This window comes from Dromiciops gliroides, chromosome 4, assembly GCF_019393635.1.
Source record: "Dromiciops gliroides isolate mDroGli1 chromosome 4, mDroGli1.pri, whole genome shotgun sequence".
Lineage (NCBI taxonomy): Eukaryota > Metazoa > Chordata > Mammalia > Microbiotheria > Microbiotheriidae > Dromiciops > Dromiciops gliroides.
The window spans coordinates 242,050,631-242,062,998 of record NC_057864.1 but is presented as its reverse complement, the minus strand read 5'-3'; positions in this window follow the sequence as shown (position 1 = coordinate 242,062,998).

Here is a 12,368-nt window from a genome sequence, read left to right as displayed (position 1 = left end):
GATCAAGCATAGGCCTTTTTAGAGCAGAAGAGACTTGATGTGTAAGCAAAGAGAAAGGAGACAAAGAAGAGGGAAGGATTAAGGAGACAAAAGAGAATAACTGGGGGCAGCTAGGTGGTGCAGTGGATAAAGCACTGGTCCTGGATTGGGGAGGACTTGAGTTCAAATCCAGCTTCAGACACTTGACACTTACTAGCTGTGTGACCCTGGGCAAGTCACTTAATCCCCATTACCCCGCAAAAAAAACAAACAAAAGAGGATAATTGCTGGAGGTCAGACAGATTATAATTCAGGATATCCAGGGAAAGATTAGTCTTTGCAAGGGAAAGGTGGGAAGAAGAATGGATGAAGAGAGATATCTTGAGATTTTGAGGGAAACTGAGGGAACTCATATCAAAAGTCTCAATCTGGGGCAGCTAGGTGGCGCAGTGGATAGAGCACCGGCCCTGGAGTCAGGAGTACCTGAGTTCAAATCTGGCCTCAGACACTTAACACTTACTAGCTGTGTGACCCTGGGCAAGTCACTTAACCCCTAATCGCCTCACTAAAAAAAAGAATACATTTTTTAAAAAGTCTCAATCTGTTGAAGTCATCTGTTGAGAGTGTAGGTTCTGACTCTTGGAAACCAGTTTGGAACTATGCCCACAAAGTTACCAACCTATACATACCCTTTGCTCTATCCATACCACAACTAGGCCTATACCCTAGAGAAATCAAAGAAAAGGATCTATATACGCAAAAATATTTATAGTAGCTCTATAAAACAATCCCTGGAAATTAGGGAGATACCCATGAACTGGGTATTGGCTGAACAAACTCTAGTATGTGAATGTGATAGAATATTACGTGCCTTAAGAACTGATGAAATGGACAGTTTCAGAGGAAAGCTGGGATAACCTCTATGAACTGATGCAAAGTAAAATGAACAGAACTAGGGAAACAATTTATAGAGAACAACATTATAGAGAAAAACAACTTTGAAAGACATTAAAACTCTGATCAACACAGTGATAAACCACCACTCCAAAAGAACGAAGATAAAATGCAGAAAAAACATACATTTTTAGACATAACTAATGTGGAAATTTGTTTTGCTGGGTTAATTATTTTATTTGCCCACAAGAAAGGAGAATGAAAAGGACAGATTACCTTTTTTTTTTTTTTCCTTAGTGAGGCAATTGGGGTTAAGTGACTTGCCCAGGGTCACACAGCTAGTAAGTGTTAAGTGTCTGAGGCCGGATTTGAACCCAGGTACTCCTGACTCCAGGGCCGGTGCTCTATCTACTGGGCCACCGAAGATTACTTTTAAAATTATTAACTGAATTTTTTTTTTTTAAGAATAGAAGCAGGGGGCAGCTAGGTGGCGCAGTGGATAGAGCACCGGCCCTGGAGTCAGGAGTACCTGAGTTCAAATCCGGCCTCAGACACATAACACTTACTAGCTGTGTGACCCTGGGCAAGTCACTTAACCCCAATTGCCTCACTAAAAAAAAAAAAAAAAAAGAATAGAAGCAGAAGTTACTAGATGGGACGGCTAGGTGGCACAATAGATAGAGCACCAGTCCTGGATTCAGGCGGACCTGAGTTCAAATCCGACCTCAGACACAACACTTACTAGCTGTGTGACCCTGGGCAAGTCACTTAACCCTCATTGCCCTGCCCCTCCCCCCCCCAAAAAAGTTACTAGATGTTGTGATGAATGTGAAGGGGAATCAGAATTTAATATGAATGAGTTAGTGTGATACAATGCAGGGCTTCTTCAACTTTTTCCACTTGCAACCCCTCTTCACCTGAGAAATTTTTACATGACCCCACGTATATAGGTATATAGGTATAGGTAAATAGGTATACAAGTCAAACATTTAGTGTCAAATATTTTTGTGACCCCCACATTAAGTTAAGCGATCCCATGTGAGGTTGTGACCCAGAATTTAAGAAGCTTTGATATAGTGGATAAAATGTTGGGCTCCTAGTCAGTAGGATCCTGCCTTGGATTGAATAAGATACATGTACACATGCGCTTATAATGTGCACTGTGCTTATAATCAGAAAGACTCATATTTCTGAATTCAAATCAGGCCTCAGATCCTTACTAGCTGTGTGACCCTGGGCACGTCACTCAACCCTGTCTGCCTCAGTTTCCTCATTTGTAAAACAAGCTGGACAAGGAAATGGCAAACCACTCCAGTACTTTTTTTTTTTTCAGTGAGGCAATGAGGGTTAAGTGACTTGCCCAGGGTCACACAGCTAGTAAGTGTTAAGTGTCTGAGGCCAGATTTGAACTCAGGTCCTCCTGACTCCAGGGCCAGTGCTACATCCACTGCGCCACCTAGCTGCCCCCACTCCAGTACTTTTGCCAAGAAAACCCCAAAATGGGGTCAGAAAGAGTCAGACATGACTGGATAAAATAAATGGCAGTTATTTTTATGTGGGTTGACCTCCGAAGTCCCTGGATTAAAAACCAGGCAAGGAATGGAAAGGAACTGGTTTCAATTTGAATTATAGACTGTGAAGAGAGAACCCTGGAAATCATTTAGTCCATTCCTCTATTAAAATATGAACCTATATTCAAGTCTCCAGCAATTCCTTCTGTTAAACTCAGGAAAAGAAACGGAAAAAAAAAAGAAAAAGAAAAATTATAGGGATTACTCAGAATTGAGGATTAGCAACATAGGAACAGCAGGGTGGGGGCAAAAACAGTACTGAAGAAACTGGCCATGAGGTCTAGCCTAGGATGGGAGGGATGCAAGCAAAGCCTTGAACAGGTGACCTGGTATAAAAGTGTTGTGAGGTTCAAATGAGACAACAGATGTAAAGTACTTTGCAAACCTTAAAGCTCTATATAAATGCCTATTATTAAGGTTATCTTTATTCTACAGTCACCAGGCCTCCAGGCTAGTGATGACTTCATTCCCTGAGTCTTTTATCACTTTTTTCCAGAGCTCAAGCATGGTTTCTGGAGCAGTACTTGGGTGTGCTGGTTAATGTTTAACAATAGGCTGGGGAGGGGGAAGAATGTATGCAGACACACTTTCAAGTGTAATGAGCATTACTGACACTTTCTTAAGGGTAGACAATCAACAAAACTATAAATCAAGACATAAATGCTCACACTGAAAATTCACCAATGGGCTTGGCAAGCCTGTTAGAGCTGGCTCTAGCACACCCCTGTCTGGGAGAATGGTTGTTATCCTTTTTCAAAGACAACCAAAGTGATGTTACTAGGTTGGGGTCAAGGTACAGTGTGTCAACTGGCTGATCAGACCAATATGAGTTCAGAAAGCTCTCCCACAGGTTGGACACAAATACACCATATGCCTGGGAGAAGGGAGAGGAGTCAAATGATGAGACATTCACCGGGTCCATTTGTTTAATCACCCATTCAACAAAATTGGGGGGGGGGGCGGGGCAATGAGGGTTAAGTGACTTGTCCAGGGTCACGCAGCTAGTGTCAAGTGTCTAAGGCCAGATTTGAACTCAGGTTCTCCTGAATCTAGGGCCGATGCTTTATCCTCTGCACCACCTAGCTGCCCCCTCAACAAGTCATTATAAAGAACCTGATTAAAAAAGGGGGGGCAGCTAGGTGGTGCAGTGGATAAAGCACTGGCAGTGGATTCAGGAGGACCCGAGTTCAAATCCAGCATCAGACACTTGACTAGCTGTGTGACCCTGGACAAGTCACTTAACCCTCATTGCCCTGCCAAAAAAAGGGGGGGCAGCTAGATGGCGCAGTGGATAGAGCACTGGCCCTGGAGTCAGGAGGATCTGAGTTCAAATCCGGCCTCAGACACTTGACACTTACTGGCTGTGTGACCATGAGCAAGTCACTTAACCCCAATTGCCTCACCAAAATAAAATAAAATAAAATAAAATAAAGAGCCTGCTGCGTGTCCAGTTCTGTGCAAATGACTTATTTCCCTTTTCCCTAGAAGTATTTATTCATCACTTAGGCAGCAGGGTGGTGCAATGCATGGAGTGCTGGGCCTAGGTTCAGGAAGGTCTGAATTCAAATTCTGCCTCAGACACTTACTAGCAGTGTGGACACAGACAAGTCACTTAACCTTTGTTTGCCTCAGTGTCCTATCTATAAAATGGGGATAAGAATTCCATCTACCTCCCAGGATTGTTGTGAGAATCCAAATGAGACAATAATTATAAAATGCTTGGTACATAGTAAGTACTATATAAATGTTAGCTATTATTATTGCTGTTGGTGCCACCTTTACTTGAAGGCTGCCGCTACAGTTTTGATATAGAGCCACCAGGAGGCAGCAGAGCAAGCAGCAAAGGCACAGGTTTGCCCGGAGGGCCCAAATGAGTGAAGGCTCCCTAATGAACCCTCCAGACATTAATTACCAAAGAATACATCCCTTAATTAAAACAAATAAACATTTGACCGAATGTTGACCTTGAGGCTGCATTTATCCAGAGGAAAGTTTCATGCATAAATCACCCAGAGTACTGACAGGCTCTTGATGGTTTGGCTATTTGGTGAAGGACAAGGCTGGTTAGGTAGATTCACAAGGATATGGGACTGGGCAGGGAGGTGGCGCAGTGGATAAAGCACCAACCCTGCATTCAGGAGTACCTGAGTTCAAATATGACCTCAGACACTTGACACTTACTAGCTGTGTGACCCTGGGCAAGTCACTTAACCCCCATTGCCCCGCAAAACAAAAACAAAAAAAAACCCAACAAGGATATGGGACTAAAACTGGAACTGGTCCTGAAATAAGAGCACTTAGGGTCTGGAGCCACATTTGCATAAGTGGAGATGAGAGGAAAAGCTTTCCTGATTTGGAATCACAGTCAGAAATTCCAGAGCCATTGTCATCCTCATCCTCTCTTAGACAAAGACTACATGATGCCCCGTTCTAACACGCTCTCCTTGCTACTCAGGCCCTGCCACCCTCCATTGTTACCACTTCACTCCTGTCCCACAAAACTTCTCATATTTTAGAAGCTATTCCTTCTGTCCTGAGCCGTCAGCCCTCTCTTATGCTGTCTCTCCCTCCCACCCCTTCCATCTTTTATCCCCAGCCCATTATCCTGGTTGTCTCTGCCTCTATTCCTGCCTTACTTGTGCCTCCCTGCCACTCACCCACATCCCTCTTCTCTTCCCTGGACCCTCACTCCTATTCCTGTTCAGATCTATTCTCCCTGCTTCCCTTTCAAGATTTTGATGACTTTGACACCCTCCCCTCCCTACTCCACCCCACTCAAGGCAGCCTGACCAGTATTTTTCCTGTTCAAAGCCAACCTGGACATCCTGATCAGTCAGCTGGTATTTATTAAGCACCTACAGTAGACAGAGCTCCAGGACTGGAGTCAGGAAGACCTGAGTTCAAATCCAGCTTTGGACATGTACTAGCTGTGTGACCCTGAGCAAGTCGCTGTTTGCCTCAGTTTCCTCATCTGTAAAATGGGCTGGAGAAGGAAAAGGAAAACCACTCCAGTATCTTTGCCAAGAAAAGCCCAAATGAGATAATGGAGGGTCAGACATGACTGAAAAGATGAACAACAGGAACTGCTCTAAGCGCTGAGGAAACAAAGGCAGAAAACAAGTCTCCAGAGGAGCTCACAGTCTAAGAAGAGACATCGTACAGGGGGCAGCTAGATGGCGCAGTGGTTAAGCACCGGCCCTGGATTCAGGAGTACCTGAGTTCAAATCCGGCCTCAGACACTTGACACTTACTAGCTGTGTGACCGTGGGCAAGTCACTTTACCCCCGTTGCCTGCAAAAAAAAAAAATTATAAAAAAAAAAAAAAAAAAAGAAGAGACATCGTACAAACAACTACATGCAAACAAAATAGAGAGGGTGAGTGGGAGATTATTTCAGAAGAAACACATGAGCATTAAGGAGGATTAGGAAAGGTTTCTCATAGAAGGGGAGACCTTAGCTGAAGGAAGCCATGGTGGCCAAGGGCTAGCCAGTGAAAATGTCCAGGCAGGAAAAGTGCAGTCTTTGAGAAGCAGTAAGGAGGCCAGTGACACTGGATCACAGAGAACGTAAGTTAGTAAGGGGTAAGAAGTCTGTGGGGAGATCTGTTTGGGGAATCATTAAAAGACAGATACTTTTTTATTTTTTATTTGAACCTGGAGACAATAAGGAATTTATTTAATAAGTGTGTGTGTGTGTGAGACAGAGACAGAGACAGAGAAATCGAAAAGCAAAAGAGAGAAAGAGAGAGGTGAGAGAGTAAGAAGAAGAGAGGAAAGAGAGAAAGAGAGAGAAGCAAAAGAGAGAGGAGAGGAGAAAAAGGGTGAGAGAGAGGAGACAGGAGAGAGAAGAGAGGAGAGAGAGAGAGAGAGAGAGAGAGAGAGAGAGAGAGAGAGAGAGAGAGAGAGAGAGAGAGAGAGAGAGAGAATGAATGTGTGTTTTGGTCAGACATAAATTTTAGGAAGATCGGGTTCACAGCTGACTGGAGGAGGGACTGGAATAGGGAGAGACCAACCGGCAGACTATTCTAATAGTCCACATGGGAAACGATGAGGGCCCACATCAAGGAGATGGCAGTGTCAGAGGAGAGAAGATATTATAAAGGTAGGAATGGCAGTACTTAAAAATTGATTAGCTATAAGGTGTGATGGAAGAATAGAAGATTACACTTAGGTTGAGAGCTAGGGTGACTGGGAGGATGGTGGTCCTCTGGATAGTAATAGAGAAGTAAGGAAGAGGGGAAGGTGTGTGGGGTGGAGGGGAGGTGATTGATAGGTATTCCAACTGCATCCCCATGATATCTGATCCTGAAATGGTGAAAGAAGGATCCACCATTCTGGAAAACAACTTGGAACTATGCCCAGAACAAGGCTTCAACTGAGCCCCCAAAGAAATCAAAGAAAGAGGAAAATGACCCATACAAAACACAAATACAAAAAACATTGTACAAAAAATACTTATAGCAGTTCTTTTCATGATAGACAAAAAATGGGAAACTAAAGAGATGTCTTCCTGCTGGGACATGTCTAAGCCATTGGTGATATGTAAATATAAGGGAATATTATTATACCATAAGAAATTATGAAGGGGACAGGAAATTGAGGACACCTACATATACTGATGCTGAGGAAAATAAGTAGAATTAGAACAACCTATTTAATGGCATCAATATCATAGAGGGAAAAAAACCTTTGCCTTTACAACTTTGATCAATGTAAGGATAAACCATACATCCAAAATGATGAAGATGAAACACAATACTTACCCTCTTATAGAGAGGTGATGAACTTAAAATGCAGAGAGACAGATATTTTTGAATGTGACTAATAATGTGGGCATTTTTTTTGGTCAGACCATATAGCTATGTTTTGAGGGGTTTTTTGATTTTAAAAAAGTATTCAGTAAGGGAAAGGGTTAGTAGAAAGGACAGATTAATTAAAAATACTTTTTACCTGAAAAATAAAAATATTTTTAAAAAGAAAAAATAGAAAGAAGGGAACAGGGGGCGGCTAGGTGGCCCAGTGGATAAAGCACCGGCCTTGGATTCAGGAGTACCTGAGTTCAAATCTGGCCTCAGACACTTGACTTACTAGCTGTGTGACCCTGGGCAAGTCACTTAACCCCCATTGCCCCCCCCAAAAAAAAAGAAAGAAAGAAGGGAACAGCTTGTAGATTTCTCTCCCAATGCACAGGCTTCATCCTTTACCCAATCCCTGTCTTCATGTGTATTCTCCTCTTACCACTGACCTTTCTAATATATCTTATTCATTCAATGGAAAAACCTCTAAATGTCCATTAGCAAAACCCAGCCCCTTTTGAAAATCTTCTCTTCTACCAGCATTTCTGCATGGTAGGGCCCTCATAATAGCATAAAAGCTTCTCAAACTCAAAACATTCCCAGCCTCTGATGTTTCTCACATCCAGTTTTCCTCTATCTCCATTGTTCCTACAGCCCATTGACCCCATTATCACTTAAAAACAAACCAAAAAACACAAAAGGGCGGGGGAGTTTAGAAGGAGACATGGAAACAAACAGATTTGCTTATTGTTTTGTTAAAGTTAATATAGACATATATATATATATACATTTTAAAACATCAACTGTAAATAACAGAAATTTAAGGTATCAAAAATACTAACCTTGGGGGCAGCTAGATGGCGCAGTGGATAGAGCACCCGCCCTGGAGTCAGGAGTACCTGAGTTCAAATCCGGCCTCAGACACTTAACACTTACTAGCTGTGTGACCCTGGGCAAGTCACTTAACCCCAATTGCCTCACTAAAAAAATACTAACCTTTTAAATTCTTGTTCATGTATTTGAAGGTTTGTGTTGGTTGGTAGCTAATAAGTTTATCATAAATAAGAAAAATGTCTGATTGAGTTCCAAATAACTGTTGAAAACATCTTACATGTCACAGTGGATAGAGTGCTGACTCTAGAGTCAGGAGGACCTGAGTTCAATTCCAGGTTCAGACACTAACTAGATACATGACCTTGGGCAAGTCACTTTCACCCTGGTTGTCTCGTTTCTCATTTGTAAAATGAGCTAGAGAAGGAAATGACAAACCAGTATCCTCTAGTATCTTTGCTAAGAAAATACCATATGGGGTCATGAAGAGTCTAAAACAACCAAACAACAGCAAAATAGGAAAAAACGGCTTATTTTTCTAAATATTACATGTGTTGCATTGGATACTAGTCTCTAACAGGGTACCCATTTATAATCTAAGTATCTGAGAAAGATTTAATATTTGAAATTCAAATAAGTTAAAAGTGACCACTTAAACATGAATAAAACAAAAAGAAAATGTGATTTATTATATCATGTGTTTTTTTTTCCCTGGGGCTTCTTAAAATTAACTCCTTATTTATTTTGAATAATCATGAAAATATTTGCCATGTATTGGTAGAAACACGGTAAAATAGTAATGATTTTGTAGGCTGATAAATATGCACAGTCTTAGAACTTTGTTCCTTTGTGCAATGGAGAAAGCTTCTCTTTAATCTTACAATCACCTACAAAGGCAAGATAAGAAAGCTACTTTCCAATGAAGAAGATACCAGTGGAGTCTCATGCATGGCCAGAAGAGATTATATTAAGCATAATAAACTTAGAAAAGATTGTGGGAATGGAAGGGACAGGAAGAGGGAATGAAAAAGGAGGAAGGAGAATGGAAAGAGAAGAGAGGAAAAGATATAGATATATGTATTATATATGTGATAAATAGAAAACAAGAGAAGAAAGGTATAAGAATTAAAGCAGTTGAGAAAAGCTTCCAGTAGAAGATGGGATTTTGGTTGGGACTTAAAGAAAGGCACCAGGTGGAGATGAGATGGGAGAGCATTCTAGGTATGGAGGACAGACAAAGAAAATTTCCTAAACCAAGAGATGGAGTATTTTGTTCAAGGAAAAGCAAGAAGACCAATGTTACTGAATGGAAGAGAGCATGGCTGGGCGTAAAGTGTAAAAAGACTGGAAAAATAGGAGGGGATAGATTATGAAGAACTTTGAATGAAAACAGGACGTTTTGTATTTGAGCCTTCCTGAGTTCAAATCTGGCCTCAGACAAGTTACTTAAACCCTCTTTGCCTTAGTTTCTTCATCTGTAAAATGAGGTGCAGAAAGAAATGGCAAACCATTGCGGTATCTCTGCCAAGAAAACCCCAAATGCAGTCCTGAAGAGTCAGATACAATTGAAAAATGACATAACAACAAGAAGTCATATATCTAGAAGGAGAAAAAAGAGAGAGCGGCATCCCAAAAACCTAGAGAGAAGAGACTATCAAGCAGAAAATGGTGCTCAACAGGCTGCAGAGATGTCAAGGAGAATGAGGATTAACAAAAGGCCATTGGATTTGGCAATTTAGATCTTTTGGTAACTTTGTTCTTTTTTCTGGGCAATGGGGGTTAAGTGACTTGCCCAAGGTCACACAGCTAGTAAGTGTCAAGTGTCTGAGGCTGAATTTGAACTCAGGTCCTCCTGAATCTAAGGCCAGTGCTTTATCTACTGCGCCTCCTAGCTGCCCCCTTTTGGTAACTTTGAAGAGCAGTTTTGGTGGAATGAGGAGATCAGAAGAAGGATTATAAGGGAGAGAGAAGAGAAAATGGAGGCACCTATTGTGGATGGCCTTTTCTTTCTTTTTTTTTGTAGGGCAATGAGAGTTAAGTGACTTGCCCAGGATCACACAGCTAGTAAGTGTCAAGTATCTGAGGCCGGATTTGAACTCAGGTCCTCCTGAATCCAGGGCCGGTGCTTTATCCACTGTGCCACCTAGCTGCCCCCTGTAGATGGCCTTTTCAAGGAGCTTAGCCACAAAAGGGCAGAGGAGATACAGATTGACAATAGGGATAGAAGGATCAAGTGAGGGTTTGAAGTGGTACATAGTAGGTGCTTGATAAATGTGTGCTGGCCAATTAGAAAGCATGCTGGATTTGAAGTCATGGGGCATGGGTTCAAATCCCATGTCTGCACATGACTGTGCAATCTCGGACAAGTCATTTGAATGTTCTCCTCAATCTCCTCATCAGTAAAATAAGAGGATAGGACCAGATGGCCTCTGGAGCCCTCTCCAACTCTACATGTAGGATCTCTATGAATCTCTCTCAGTATTTGAATCGCTTTTGTGTTTTAATTAATATCTTTGCTGTCGGATTGGTGACTCTTTCGTGGTGAAACATTGAGTCATATACTGAATGGGGGCTGAGGCCAAACCTCCGAGATGTAACAAGGGGCTCCAGAGTCAGAGCTATTAGTACTTCTTTGAGTCTGTCTGCTTTAAGTATTAGATGGATGCAGGCCTAGATGAAGGACTATTTTGGTTATGGGCCTATAGACTCTGATGTTGCAAGCTTGTCATACACACACAGAAAAGCTATTTGAAAACATTGTTCTGGGCTCTTAAACCTCCCTCTGTCATCATTTTGCCTACATTTAGCATCTCTCTGGACATTTAAATCCCTCTCCAAATTCAGTGTTTAAGTAATCATCTTTACCTAGCTAGGTGGTGTCGGGTTTGGAGTTAGAAAGATGAGTTTAAATCATGCCTCAGTAGCTGCATGACCCTGGGCAATTTGCTTAACTTCTTTCTTTTTTTTTTTTTTCTTTTTTTTTTTGCTTAACTTCTTTCTTTTTTTTTTTTTTCTTTTTTTTTTGCTTAACTTCTTTCTTTTTTTTTTTTTCTTTTTTTTTTTGCTTAACTTCTTTCTTTTTTTTTTTTCTTTTTTTTTTTGCTTAACTTCTTTCCATCACAACTTCCTCATTTATAAAATGAGATTAATATTCATGGTGGCCCCAAATTGGAAACCAAGAGGTTGTCTTCCAATTGGGGAATGGCTAAATAAATTGTGGGTTTGGAATGAGACAGAATATCACTGCGCCATAAAAAAAATGATGAAACAGACAAGTTTAGAGGAAACTGGGGAAATTTTTATGAATTGATGCTGAGCAAACTGAGCAGAACTAGAACAATTATAAAATACTAGCAACATTACAGGAAAAAAATCCTGAAAACATTTTAGAACCACCAGTACAGAAAAATGAATATAAAATATGCCACTCACCTCCTGTCAGAAAGAGGTGATGAATTTAGGATGCAGGAATTTATTTGTAGATATACATTGAGAAATTTTGGCCAGGGGATAGAGTTCTGGGCCTGGAGTAAGGGAGATAAGTTTTTCTGAGATCAAATCTTGCCTCAAATACTTACTAGCTGTGGGATGCTGGGCAAATCACTTAACCCTAATTATCTCAGTTTCCTCATCTATTAAAATAAGCTGGAGAAGGAAATGGCAAACCATTCTAGTAACTTTGCCAAGAAAACCCCAAATGGGGTCATGAAGAGTCAGCCATAACTGAAAAAGACTGAACAACAACTGCAAATTAAAGAACTTTTTAAAAAGTTCCTCAGTAGGGGGCAGCTAGGTGGCGCAGTGGATAAAGCACCGGCCCTGGATTCAGGAGGACCTGAGTTCAAATCCAGCCTCAGACACTTGAGGCTTACTAGCTGTGTGACCCCTGGACAAGTCCCTTAATCCTCATTGCCCCACCAAAAAAAAAAAAAAAAAGTTGCTCAGTGGGAGTAGTAATGGGAAAGATTGAAAATACTGGTACTTGGAAAAAGAAAAAAATTCCTTCAAAAAATAAGACTCATTAAAGGAGAAAATGCCTCCCTTTCCCTTCTTTGCAGAGGTAGAGACAATGGGAACTGTTTCTCAGTTGTTTCAGTTTCGTCAGACTCCTTGTGACCCTATTTGGAATTTTCTTAGCAAAGATACTAGAGTGGTTTGCCATTTCCTACTCCAGTTCATTTTACAGATGAAGAAATGGAGGCAAACTGGGCTACGTGACTTGCCCAGGGTCACACAGCTAGTAAGTTTCTGAGGCCAGATTTGAACTCAGGAAGATGAGTCTTCCTGACTGCAAGCCA